Raw genomic sequence first — 14,629 nt, forward strand, 5'->3', positions numbered from 1 at the left:
AGCCTGGCTACGTCACTTGACCATCCCTAGCTGCAAGAGAGACTGAGGAAGTGATTACTTAGCCATCCCAGCCTCCAGAGAGGAGTTGGGTGACACAAGGCCTCGTGTGGGGATAGGAGCAGCCTATGTATATATCTCCCAAGTATGAGAGAGGATTGCGTGTAATATTGTGAAAGCATGGTGGAAAAAATGACCACATAGGAGTGGCCCTGAGGCTTCATTATCAGAGAGGAAAGACAGCGAAGAATGGACTATAAGGAGGGAAGTAAGAGGGAAGTTTCTAGGCAATAGAAATGGGATGCAATGACATGTGGACATTGCATGCATTTCATGGTTGGGACTTGGTGGAGACATGGTGGGTCTGGAGTGTGTGTATGTGTGGTGCGAGAGCCATGATGTAGTTGTTGGTGATGGAGGGGATTGTTAAGCTTGGACAGATAGATAAGTTGGAACTAGATTTCGAAGAGCCTTGTGCAGGGTAGAAAGCAGTTTGGACTTTGTTTTAATGGGGGCAGAGTAGATACTAGATGACTTTGCAAAGGGATTAAATAATGAACCTATGTTTTGAACAGGAGGGAGGGAATAAACAGATGCAGGTTAGGGGTGATGGGGGATTGGGCTAAGGCTGGGAGAAAAAAAGAAGGAGATAGCAGATACTAGTATTCAGATGGTGGACGTAACACAACTTGTCCTAAATTGCTTGAAGTATATCCAGGAGGGAGGAGTTAAAAATAATCCTGAGATTTCTGTCTTGGATGCATGACAATGCCATTGAACAGAAAGACGGAATCCTGGGTAAGAAGCAGGCTGGTGAGGAGAGGTAATGAGTTTGGTTTTTGACATACAGTGTTGAATGGATTTGTAGGACTTCTGGACTTTGGAATTATTAATTCTGAGAGCCAGAAGAGAAATTGGTAGAAGGTATAGTTACAGAGTAATAACTGAGATCAGCCTAGAGTAACATGTAGAATGGTGGAAGCCAAAAATGAAGGGACAGGCAGATGATGGGAAGAAACCAAGTGGGAGTGGCATTCTAGAGGAGCGAGTGTCAAATGCTTTAGAGAAGTCATGCAGAAAGGAAGAGAAGCCATTGACTCTCAACTCTTATTTATCTTATTGGCCATGTCTCTGGCATGTCCCCCATTTTGGAATGCACCTTATTCTAGATCCTAATTTCTTTGTTGTCTGTACCATTATAGCGTATTACTTAGTTTTGTACAAAGCAACAAGTCATTTTCCATAAGAAAAGTTTCCAAAGATAAAATAATTAGATTTCTTTCTACTACGGAAGCAATATATGCTCATTTCTGAGAAAACGCAGAAAATACTCAGAGGTAGAAATAAGAAGAGCAAAACTCATAATCTTATTACCCAGCAATAACTACTGCCACAAATAAGATATTTTAATCTTTATGTCAATATTTTAAGACACATATGCAAACATATATATAACTATATATATATATAATTGAACATAAATCAGGCAGTCTGTACTACAGTACCTCAGCCTCCTGTCTTAATACAGTATATTGCATCATAAGAGTATTTGCTGTGTTAGTGCTTTTTTTAGAAGCAATACTTTTCACAGATGAATAATATTCCAGTCAATGTGCTTATAATTTTAAATAATTATTCCCTTAATGTTGGACTTTTAGATTGCTTCTAGTTTTTCCCTATTATAAATAGGGCTCAATGAATATCCTTGTAAATAAATGTTGGTACCTTTTGTGGATAAATGTTAATGTTAGGAAATATCTTTTTTTAAAAAAAGATTTATTTATTTATTCATAAGAGACTCAGAGAGAGAGAGAGGCAGAGACATAGGCAGAGGGAGAAGCAAGCTTTTCACAGGAGCCCGTTGCCGGACTCGATCTTGGATTCTGGGATCACGACCTGAGCCGAAGGCAGCTGCCCAACCGCTGAGCCACCAAGGCATCCCATATTAGGAAATATCTTTAGGATAAATGCTTAGAGAAGTATCACTAGGTCTTCTGATACCCTTTTGAGAATTGTTCTTAATTTCCTCCCACACTCCCGGATATCTCAGAGGCCCCACAATGGACTTCTGGTTGTCTTGCAATTAATATGCAGGTGTCTCTTTGCTCTTCTCCGTACATGATTTATTTCCACAATACTAAGGATTTCCTGAGGAGCCACCAATGAGTTTGGAGTGTTGTAAAGGGAGAACCAGAAGCAAAGGTCAAATAGAACCAGTGACTCATCTTGGGAGCAATGTGATAATGTGTTTCTAGTAAAGAAAGAGCTTGTCACTGAAGCAGGATCCACAGTTACCCTCTGAAATCAAAAAGAGAAGAAACAGGTTAAATCCCTAGGGTGGGTGATTTAAGTTACCTACCCGAAATCATTTCCTGCTAGTGCAGGCTATTAAGCCTTGAAATGTGTTCCTGGGTGTGACTTTGGGGTCTTATCTGGAGACCTTTTAAGCATTTTTAGAATCTCTTTTGGCAGAAGTGGTTAAGTGGGCTGGTGTTAGATGAGATGCCCCTCTCGGTGACCTCTTTGGGTTATTGCTAAGACAATGAAGTCACTTCAACTTGGGAGATGTGCCATTACACAAGGTTTATTGTACTTTGTTCAGGTGATTATCATTTAAGCCCATTTTCTGTGTGTATTTGTGTGAATCACTCTACAGAGTAGATTGAAATCTGAAGTTATTTTTCCACTTCAATTCCTTTGTCCATGAATAGTGCTTCTTTGAGAAAAGAGATCAGTGTTGTTTATTGTTGCTACTCTTGTTTTCTTATAGCTGGAAGCTTTTTCTGTCAATACAAATTCCAATTCTTTATGAAAGATTACAGTTAGTCACATGTAACCTATATATCCAGGGTGACTCTAAATGATACCATTTTAACCTCCTACAGAAATCACTTCCATTTTAATCTGTTTCTTCATTTCTTAAATTTTGGGCTTTCTTTAGAAATATTTTCATGTTTCCTCATTCTTTGGGGCTAAATGCCTGAAGGAGAAAGTATAGGTGGGCAGCAGAATATTTTTTCCCTCTAAATAAAAGATCACGGAAGGTGCCTGAGGAGATTTAGACCTTGGGAAAACTAAAATGAGCTTTTTAATTCACTCTTCTGGGACTGTTTTACATTTTTGGGGGCCTTTGTGAGTTTTTCTTTTTTTCCTTTAAGTATTTTGTCAGTGAGAACTGATTTAATTTTTTAGTACTACAATGATGGCAAAATGGGATTAATAAATGAAGAACATAGGGGTTTTGGTTCAGGGAAATATGACCATATTGTGTTGAATTTTCCTCATTGAAGGCTTTATCCAGTTGTGGAAAAATATTTAAAAGGTTAAGTTCTTCTGCCTTTCTGTGTTTCACGTGAAAAATATGAAAGTATGGACCTACCAACTGCCTTTCCAAGGGTCCCTAATTTCTTGTACCCTTGACTGTATCCTTTTCCATCACTGATGGTTGAGTTTGTGGTGCTCTCTCCTTTGAAAATTAACAGTGTGCATCAGAGACTAGGTACCTTTTAAAATAAAGATACTGGTTTTACCAGAAAGAGACCATTTTTGGAAACTCCTGCTCAGTGCACATACGGACAATGAGGAAAGAAAAAAGCTCATTGACCTGGGATTTTGGAGATCTGTGGTCTGTTCCTTACTGTGGAACTAGCTCTGAGGTCTTAGGCAACTCATCATCCTGGCTTTACCCTGTTCGCAGAGGAGCTAGTCTGAGAGTCAGGGATCCTACCTTCTCATTTGTGGCCTGCTGCTAAATTACTGGAATTATTTGTATAAGCAGGGCTTTCTCCCATCTTTTTCTCATACATATAATAATAGGAACACATACTTCCAAATTATAGACACATCCAAGTGAGCATTTAGTGTCAAGGATTATACAATTTCCTTAAGTGCCCCTAAATGCTCTGAGTGTATTTAAGTGTCACTTTTGAAATCATAAAACAAGTCCGAGTTTGTGAAATGAGGAAGTGGGTATTACTGATTACTAAAATTCTGGATTTTTAAAAAAGTTGAATGACTCAGTGGTGAACCAAGTCATAGGAAGCAAGTGATTACTGGGTTGAGAACCCAGCAGGTAGACATGGGGCATGTGGGCAAAATGAAGAGGCCAAAGACAAAGAATTGGGTCCAGGGTTCCTATCTGCTGTGAGTTGGCAGGTTTAGGGGAAGCTGAAAAGTTGGGTGAAATGTAACATCTTCTAGAGAGGGCTTGTCTGTGTGTATTGTTCTCCCCTGGGTAAGGCCTTGCTTTTGTTTTTTTTGTTCATATTCTGCTGTTGATCCTTACCACCCCTTAACCCTTTTCACCTCTCCTCTTCCATACATGCGCTGTCTCTAATGTGTCTATTCTTAAAGGTACATATAAAATATGTCACCTTGTTTTGTATTTTATACTATGGTTCTCATTTGGTTTCTTGTTTTACCCCAAACTAGGTCTTTAATATATACCCATGTTTTGTGTATAACTGGTTTGGTTCTTACAGCTGCATAATATTCCAAGTGTGCCTCTATCATCCATATATTATATATATAAAAAATATTATATATATATTTAAACTTTTAAAATAGATTTTATTTATTCGTTCATGAGACACACACACACACACACACACACACACAGGCAGAGACACAGGCAGAGGGAGAAGCAGGCTCCCCAAAAGGAGCCTGATGGGGGACTCGATCCTGGAACTCTAGGATCACTCCCAGAGCTGGAGGCAGATGCTCAACTGCTGAGCCACCCAGGCGTCCCCATCCATCATATTTATTGATTCATTTCCCCAGTGGTAGGGATTCAGAGGGCCATTACAAGTGATGCTCCATTGTGTCAGAATGTCTTCATGGGCTTATATTAAGGGTTGGATTGCCTGGTTATAGCCTATGTGTGCAGGTATACCTGTTTATCTTGTATCAGCAGTGCAAACAGATTTATGAAAAACATACATGAGATATTCTTACCATCACTTGAAATCATCCCCCTAATGGGATATAGTTGCTTCTACCTTCTTAATAATAAATTTGAGCATCTTTTGTATTTGTTAGCCTTTTAGTTTTCCCCTTTTGTGATGTGATGTGAGTGTGATAGCTTCCTTATCTACCTAAAGGAATCAGCTGTTAATCTGATTGATAACTTATTCTTAATAAAGGCAAAAAATTAGTCAAATCCCTTTTCAACTCCACTCCAACCAGATAGAGTTAAAGACTTTGTTACCACCAGTTTCTAACAGCCAGGAAAAGTTTCCAGGCATCCCTTCAGAGTTAAGTTTGACTGTATTGGTGGAGGTGTTGGTCCGATAGATACTAACTTCTCATGACTTGCTGCTAATTTCTTGGATGTATTTAAGATTTTCTCTCTTCATTTTGTCATATTTAAAATGAATAACAGAAAAAAAAATAAAATAAAATGAATAACAGAAATAGATGCTTCAAATCACAGACACATTCAAGTATGCATCTAGAATTAAGGGTGATAAAATTTCTCCTTTTCCTGTCATGTAAGGAGCTTGGAGTCCCATCTATACAATAATAAAGCTGAACAAACTGGAAGTCAACGTCAACAGCTCTTCTTAGATTTTTCAGGGAACCAAAGTCACAGGGCAAATTACTGCCTCCCAAATTGGAGAGACAAGTAAATACAGAGAATCACCACTTATCAGAGCAGAAACCTCTGTGGGACCAGTGCCAAAGTAGGAAAACCTAAACTGTAATTGATGAATTGCTGAAGGCTCAATGTGGAAAAGTCTGAGAGATAAAAGCTCCAGGGGACCCTGATCTTAGAGGAGCTACCATATTTCTGTGTTTTCTCTCCAGGACTGCCAGGCTCTCATAATGAAGATGGGAGGAAAATCCCCTTGTGCTTTTGACAGGGAGAGTGGAAAGTTACCATTTTGAATTATGCTAGAGCATTCTGTTCTGTCTGCCCTCAAGAGAAACTATTTTACTAAAGCCTAACCTACCTGGAGAGAGGGCAGGGTAGGGGCAGAGAAGCATGTATTAAGGTCATTGTTCAATGGCAGAGGCCCAGTGCAAGTTCAAGACCTAATCACAGGACTACATAAAGCTTCCCTTCCTCCTATACCTCACCAAAGACCTATTTACTACACTTAGTTTTACCCAGTATATCATATCTGCCCTGCACTAAAAAATTACAAGGCATACTATAAGAAAAAACAGTGTGAGGAAACAGAGCAAGCATCCGTATTAGACTCCGATCTGGCAGGGATGTTGGAATTATCAGATGCAGAATCTATGTGATTCTAACTATGATTAATTTGCAAAGGGCTCCAATGGAAAAAGTAGAAGACATGTAAGTATAGATGAGTAATGTAAGTAGAGAGGTGGAAAGTCTAAGAAAGAATCAATAAAGACATACTGCAAATCAAAACCACCGTTACAGAAATGAAGAATGCCTGTGATTGACTCATTAGTAAAACTTAAATGCCTCTAGATGTTGTAAGTTTATTCAAATGTTACTTTTGAAATTATAAATAAATCTAAATTTTATTGTTTCATGTAATATATTCCACTCCTGGTCATGCTGTTCTTTAAAATGTTCAAAGAAGATAAAAGAGAGCTTGAGAAGAAATAGAAAGAGGAAGAAAGCATTGCATACTGCCTTTGGTTACATAATATCCATTTAGAAATTGATTTTGGGTAAAATTGACAATTTGGTGAAAAATATTTTTGCCTTAATGGAAGATGAATTCAGGCAGATTCTGACATTAGCTATAGAATTTTGATACCTAAAATTAGGGAGTTGTGAATATGAACATTAGAAGAAATAAAATGTTCTAAAATATCAAGATATCTTAGTTATGACTTACAGTGCTCTTTTTGTAAACATATTGTATCAACACTTTTTTTTCTGGAGAAATTTTTCATTTCATGATTGCTGCTTGATTTTAATGATTTTAATTGACAATAGCCATTAGCTATGTCTGGCTATGCAGAGACTGGAAATTTAAGAAAAGTAGAAATAGAAAAAAAATATGTTAGAAGCATTTTATAATATGTTCGGATAGTAGCAAGGCACATCATTAAAATACTGTTATTATTTTATTAATTGGGATTACCTAAAACATACTCTTGTGCAACTTTTATTTTGTTAGTCACATATCGTGGGCATCTTTCCAAGTCATCACAAGTAGATTTGCCTCATTCTTTACTCAATTTATGGCTGTACACTAACTTGTCCAACCATTGCCCTATTTCTGCTATTGCCTGTTTATTTGCTTGTAGGTAGAATGCCGTGGTAAACATAATTATACAATTTATCTTTAAGTAGTCATGCTTCTGTAGGGTATAAATGTGTGATTAGAAAGTCATGGATTGTAGACATTTACCATGTTGGTAGTGACTATCAAATTTCATCAAAAAAAGATGTTTTAGCCTTCTTTCCTCTAAGATCAAAGTGCCTGTATCTTACACATTTGCCATCACCCAGCATGATCAATCATTTTAATTTGTGCCAATCTAGTAGGCTTTAATTGGTATCTGGAGGCTCTGGTTCAAAATGCTAGACTGATGACCTGCATCTAATTCTTCTTCTATCCACTAAGTTGTAGAAAAAAATATTTTTTAAAAGAATGAAACTGGAAGGAAAACAAGTAAAAGTACTGTCAGTGGCCAGAACTTTGGAAGAATATGTGGAAGATATAAAACAGATGTGGTTGGAATAATGGCAACAGACCAGTGGAAACACAAGCCAGAGCAGCTTCGAGCTGCCTGGGATCAACAAAGATTGCTAGAGTGGGCCATGGAGCAATCATTGTAATTGTCCATTGTGTAGAATGGTATTTCTATCAGCCTGGACCTTTAGTCATTCCTCCTAGCCCTTGTTAGAACTGCTTGAAGGAGGGGGCTTTTGCCCCTTAGCTAAGGCTAAAGGACTCTCCTAAAGAAAGCGATTGGCTTTAGGACAAATCCCAGAGAGAATATGAGTGAGGCTGGGATCTGTGTGTAGGAAATCCTGATCTTTACAACAGACATGCCAGGGAAAACATGAGATACAGGTAGGTGCCCAGGAAGGAAATCTAGCAAATGGTTCTATCCCTACAATAACCGTGGCTGCCCCCACAGCCACAGTTTTTACCACAATGTTTGCATACTCCAAGTCCAACCATAATCCAGGACGAATGCCTCTTGACATACATGCTCCCATTCTTCATTGACCTATCCCTTCATTCAAGGGAGAGATGCTTGTGTAAGTACACGTATACAGCTTTAAAGTAAATCCATTCTACCTCTCCTAAACCACATATTGAAAAATACAAAGGTGAAAACAAGGTTTAGCAGGTATTTGATAAAAACCAAGAGGAAAAGCACGAGAGAGCAAAGATGAGCAGAACAATTCCTCTAAATTAAAAAGAAATAATTCAAGTAATGGGCAAAAAATTCAAATTCTTGTTCTCTGAGTAAATAAAGAGATTTCCATCCATAAAACAGGCAGGAGTTTCTGAAAATCAAAAAATAGATTGCTGACATTAAGACAAAAATTGATGGTTGGGCTAAATAATAAATCAAGTGGGATTGAAGACCTTGTTGGTGTTCTTGAAGATGGAATCAAGGAAACCTTCCACACTGTATAGTAACAAAAGACAGAGTCAGGAAATCAGGAAATAGTGTTAAGATGAGAAGCAGATGTCTAGGCATCTAACATGATTCTGATGAAAGTTACAGAAAGAGAGTAAGAAAGAGAGGATATAGCTAAAATATAATAGAAGAAAGTTGTTTTTTTTTTTGTAGAAGAAATATAACTCTTTAGATTGAAAGTTTTCAGTAAGTGTGAAGCAGAATGAAGGAAAAGAAAACCCAGTGATAGTGTAGTAGACTTGTTTGTTCAGCCTTTTTTACCTTTTGATAGCTCTTCTACTGTATACTAGAACTGATCAGTTAATGCTTCCTAGGGGACCCATGGAGAAGCTGGGAGAGACTGGCTCTCATCCTTCCTGAGGCCTTAAGCACTCAGTGACCATGAAACAGAAAGGGACTATTTTTAAGGAGACTATTCATCTAAGAAAGAATCCAACACATAGGAGGCCAGATCTGAGGATAGAAAGGAAAAGACTCAGACCTAATAACCTTTTTAAAACCATCCATTTGGCCACATCTGATTTTAACACTACCCGTTATGCTTCCATTTATCATGGTAAAATACTTAATATCTCCTAAGGGTATTCTAGTACTCTGAGGAGAAAGAGAAGATCCTAAAAACTTCCAGAGAGAAGAAGAAATGAATTATTTACCAAGACATAAGATAGTGATATTTTATAGTGATATTTTACCTTTGAACAGTGACCCTGGGTGGAAGAAGATAGAGAAGCAGTGTCTTCACAATGCAGGGAGGGTGGGGAAAGGTTTTGAGGCTAGAATTCTGTATTCAGCTACATTAACAATTAAGCATGAAGGCAAAAAGATTAATGGAAGTGCAAATATTTAGGAAGTTCATGAGAAGTTTATAATATTTCAGTGATATGAAAAAGGGATAAGGCTTAAGAGAATTGAAAGAAGCTAGAAAGGAGATAAAAGGTCAGTTGGAGTGGGTACCTGAAAACATCTCCAGTTGGAAGTGATTTATATATTTCTTGTGGATCTCTCTTCTTGGTTCTTAAGTGAATAGTATCTACACGTTTAGAAAAAATCATAAAAAGTCCTCTTTATTGGTTTTCCATTTTCAGAATCAACCCATATGGACAAAGCATAGAGATAGGCTTAACCTGTATCTGAAGACAAAACACATGTGCTTTAGCGTGCAGTCATTGCAGTCGGGGACAAAGTGATTTGCTGTAAACAATTATGAAGTAAATGTAACTGCTCTGAGTAAAATCTGGTGGAGTGGCGTCTGAATAGAGAAATGACTAGACTAGGAGTCCACCTCAGAAATAGGGCAGAGGAAAGATGAGGACACATCAGTTGGGAGCATTGTTGTGTGTGATCTGATCCAGCCTCCTCAGAGGAGAGGCTTGGGTGTGGCAAGCACCCGGCTGGGCCCGGTGTTTGCTCTCTAGGAAAGCGTTCAGACCATGAGCCTGTCCTCATTTTCTCCCTTCTGAGGCCCTGTCATTACCCAGGGCTGGATATGTCGTTTTGTTGTCTGAGGTGGTTTTGGTTAGAAGATGCAGAATAGAGTCTCTTTTCTGGGAAAGAGGATTATATGTGATAAAATGATGGCTTTTTAATGGACTGGTGTTTTATCCTAAATATTTAAAAAGAGAAAGGGAGGGAGAAAGCTGAAATGTCCTGCTTTCATTTTCCCCATGTGAAATGTGTGTGAAAAGGCTTATAGCCTCTTTCCCAAGAAATAAGATTCTAACTCACAAAGTGCATAAACAACAGAAAAGAGAAACAAAAAGATGCTAATTGGTGATTAAAGGAGAGAAGTTCAATATTTTTTGACTGTATGGCAAAAGCTTACATTCTCAAGAATAAACATTTCTAATGAGGTCCAAAGACTATGGGGCAAAAAGAAAATGGGATAGTAAAGACTTTTTAATAATCTAAAATAGCTAGGGAGAAATAAAGACAGTACTAAGGCTCGCCGTGCACCACAGCAACTCAACTGGTTGAAAGATGAAAAATTCACCCTAAACGTTAGGTGTTTTTTTTTTCTCCCCTGCACCATAGCAAACAACTTTCTGTATATCACTGCTTTCTCCTCCTCAGTGGCTAAAAATTTGGCTTCTCTGACTTCAGATACTCTAAGGTAAAGGAAATATGAACTCTCTAGGACATGAAATGTACTTTATCTCAGGCCCCAGTTGGGCAAAGGGGAAGGAATGGAGTCAACTCCAAGTGAGGAACCCAAGAAGATCCCAGAGCTGTGCTCCTGAAAGCAGGGGCACTCTTGCTCCTGTTTGCTGAGCGTCCTCAAGGGACAACTTTATGAAACCCATGCAGGGGAAGGCAGTATTATGAATTACATTATGTATAGGAGAAGCACGGAGGATGTTTTAGAAATTGACGTAATAAAACAGAAGAATGATCCAAGGACCTACTTCTAGGAAGGAGTTGATTAACAAGAAAAAGTACGCAGTAAAAGGCCATGGAAAGAAAAGATGGGAGCACAGAAGAGCCTTTCATAGCTCTTAGGTGCAAGCGTTAGTCTTGCCAGGATAATGGTGGTGAATGGCCTTTTGTAAGAGAAAGCATTCTGGAAATTTAGAAGTAATACCACCTCAGAGTTCTTGGAAATCTTTGTTGGTGTATGACCCTTCCAAACGTATCAATGGGCATATTTGATTTACACAAAAAGGACTTGGAGTCTGTTGAGAAAGGGGGATGATCCCAGAATAATAGCTGAAATTAAGAGAGTCCTTCCTCTGTGCTGGGCACCGTGCTGCGTGCTTTTCATGTATCAACCCATGTCATTCTTACTGTGGTCCTAGGAAGTAGGAGGCCTTATACAGATGAGGCTTTGACAGGTGGAGCAGCTTGCCTGAGATCTCACCAGAAAGCCCCAGACCAGGTGTATATGTCAGCTCAGGCTGCTATGGCAGACATCACAGACTGTGTACTTAACCACATAGTTATGGAGGCCAGAAAGTCCAAGATCAAGGTACTGGCCCCTTTGGTTCCTGGTGAGAGCCCACTTCCTGACTCCTAGGCAGCTGCCTTCTTGCTGTGTCCTCCCATCACCTTCCTTGGTGTGTGGGCACAAAGAGAGAAGTCTCTGTCTTCTCTACTTATAAAGGCACTGCTCCTGTCATGAGGATCCCATCCCCATGACCTCATCTAGACTTTACCACCCAAAGGCCTCACCTCCCCATGCTATTGCATTCAGGGTTAGGACAACATATGAATTTGGGAGAACACCTGCATTCATTCCATGACATTGGATTTTGAACCCAAACCTTAGAGTTGAGAGCCTTGTTTTGAACTAGTCTGTTACTATTATGTCATTATTGCTGCTACTATTATAGTATTGTAAGTAATATTTTCCCTCGATAAACAGGAATTTTACCAATGCAAGGACCTACATTTCTTTTCACTTCACCCTCAAATAATATTTAATAAGTGAAAATTGAAATAACACCTGTAATTTCTGAGTATTTAATGCATGCTAGGGAATGTGCTTTTTGTGTTATCATCTCATTTAAGTATGTCAGCAGCCCTGGGAGGTATTAAGTAAAATGATTAAGGAGGCAAGTCAGCATTACACAGCTTGGGTTCCAGTGCCACCTCTGCCATTTACTACCTGAGTGTCTTTGGCAATTCTTCTAATTTCACTGAACCTCATGTTCTCCATCTATGACATGGTAATAATAGTCATACCACCTTCGTCCTAAAGTGGTGAGGCTTAAATCACTATCAGAATAACATCTGAAACATAGTGATTGCTCAAACATTAGCTTTTGTAAAAAAAATTATTCCCATCTATAGGTGAGAGAACTGACATTCAGAGAAGTTAAATCACATGCCAAGGGCAGTGGTTCTTACGTAGCAAAATTGGGATTCTAATCTCTAGATGCTTCAAGGCTCAGCCCTTGCTCCTAAATCCTTTGCTGTAATGACATCCTGGGACCTGGCCTCACAACTTTCTAAAGACCATCCAAGATGCTTCTTCCCCCTTTTTCCCCCTGACCAGTATTTAAACTCCACCATGGATTGTCTATGAACAGGTTGCCTGGTGTGCCTGGGCATGTTAAGGTTAAGGCAATGAATAAATTAGGAAATTGACACAGTTGCAGGTGACCCATTTTTAAAGATCGAATTTAAAAGCACTTTGTCTTCAAAAGAAACTGGATTAAGCGGAACTGCCCTGTTTAGCTAAAACATGGACCATCTATTTGAAGGAACATTTAAGATATTTTATTTCCAATGGTGGCTTGTTCTTAAATGCATAGTGTTAAAGAAGAGAGCAGAGCTTTTAGTTTTAGTGACTTTGAAGTTAAAAAAAAAAAAAAAGCACTATAGATTCTATAATCCATATCTAAAGTGCAGAATAGCATGAAGAAGTACAAATAAAGGATATCCTGAATTGTTATATTCAGGGGAATCTCTTTGTAAGGTAGCATTAAAGGGAGGTGTAATGAGCTCTTTATAGGTTAACTATATGACCATAGGCTTTTATTTTCTGTAATTTTTTGCTTTTTAAAAAATGTTTTGGGAAACCATGGAATATTAGACCATAAGTTGGGTAATGATGTGCATTTCACTAAAAGGAAAAGGAACTAACTCATCTAAGTAACAGTGTCCAGACTTTCCTGCCCCAAACCTGCTGAGGATCTCATCACAGGATGGCATTAATTTTGTGAATTTGTCATATTCTGGGCCTGATCCCAGTAGGCTTAAAACACTCATTTGTCAGTGCATTGCAAGTGGTTTCTTCTCTTAGATGTGGACTCATAAACTCCTGATTATAATATATAAAGCCAGAAAGCCAACTGATGAACAGACAGCAAACCATACTTGCCAAAGGCATAGACACATGCCACTAGCCAACCCATTACCTTCCTGTAGGCATAGATAAAAAATTTTAGTCAGCTAGTTGTGAAGCTGTAAACACTCAAGATGAGTGAGTTACATATATTCAGTGGCATGAGGCTAAGGTGGTTGAATATATTAAGTCCACCAAAGAGTGACACCTGCCACCAGGGCCAGATTCCCTAATAGCATTTGGCTGGGCACTGCTCTGTGTGACCTTGGGCAAATTACTTGCTTCACTGTTTCAAATTCTCTGTCCATAAAAATGTATGAATAAATGGCCACCCAGGCTGCCCATGTCCCTGCTTTAATTGCCCAACAGGCTCCTTTTTTTCACAAAGAAATCACCTCTTTAAAGTGACTTTGTACATCTCTGATTTTAAAAGTTTAATTCACAAAGGAAAACCGTTTCCCCGACTTCCAAGTTCTGGTAGGTTCCAGGTAAAGAAAACAATGATAATGAGGCTTTTTTTTTTTTTTCTTTTTTTTTTAAGGACGTCTATGTTGCCAAGTTAAAAACATTGTTTAGGCTCTTTTGGTGTTTATAAAATACATAGCATTCTGTCAGAAGTCTGTAGAAAGGGGACCTGCCTATGTAAATCATCCATTTAACTTCCCAAAGACTAAATATATCCTCTGGTGTTGTCGTTTCTTTTCCTTTCCTTAAATATTTGTAATCTAGATAAAAAGCATCGCCTTTTCTTGAGTTTTCCTGAAGTGTGTTTCACTTTCCTGTGGAACAGAGGGCGGGCATCAGCTCGCTGCTTTCCTCCTGACAGTAAAGCCTGCTGCCAGAGAACAAAGAGTAGGCAACGACGGGGCCTTCGTGCCGCAAAGACAATGGATGGTAACGGACACCTGCTTGAGAATCGTTATCATGCCGTGGTGTTTATCATGCTGTGGTGTTTAATTCAGCCACCTCTGGTTTTAGCTTTTTATTAGAAAACAACCTTCACATCCCTCTGTAAATCTTCTACCTCTTTTTCCCTCTTGGCTTCAAACTGTGTACTTAGAAAGCATTACCCCCCATTTGGGGTCAGACATTTGCTGGGGAAATGTATGAGCCAATCTCTTTCAGGATCAGGGAAGCTATTACCTATGGTAATGTGGAGTCCAACTCATAATTTAGGATTTTATTTTGAGTGTTTGGCGGCCATTTACTCGTTTTCATTCAAATCAAGGAGTTAGAGTTTCAAAGTAAATCATTTTCCTGTTA

General features: G+C 38.7%; 1 protein-coding gene and 1 long non-coding RNA gene across 11 annotated transcripts in view; both read left to right on the forward strand.

The window, feature by feature from the left end:
* RBMS3 (RNA binding motif single stranded interacting protein 3) overlaps positions 1-14,629 on the forward strand; it is a 1,291,910-nt gene that overhangs the window by 22,975 nt on the left and 1,254,306 nt on the right. The gene's annotated exons all lie outside the window — the stretch shown is intronic.
* LOC140614148 (uncharacterized) overlaps positions 1-14,629 on the forward strand; it is a 159,141-nt gene that overhangs the window by 20,894 nt on the left and 123,618 nt on the right. The gene's annotated exons all lie outside the window — the stretch shown is intronic.

The sequence above is a fragment of the Canis lupus genome, chromosome 22 (genome assembly GCF_048164855.1).
Source record: "Canis lupus baileyi chromosome 22, mCanLup2.hap1, whole genome shotgun sequence".
In the NCBI taxonomy this organism is placed as follows: Eukaryota; Metazoa; Chordata; class Mammalia; order Carnivora; family Canidae; genus Canis; species Canis lupus.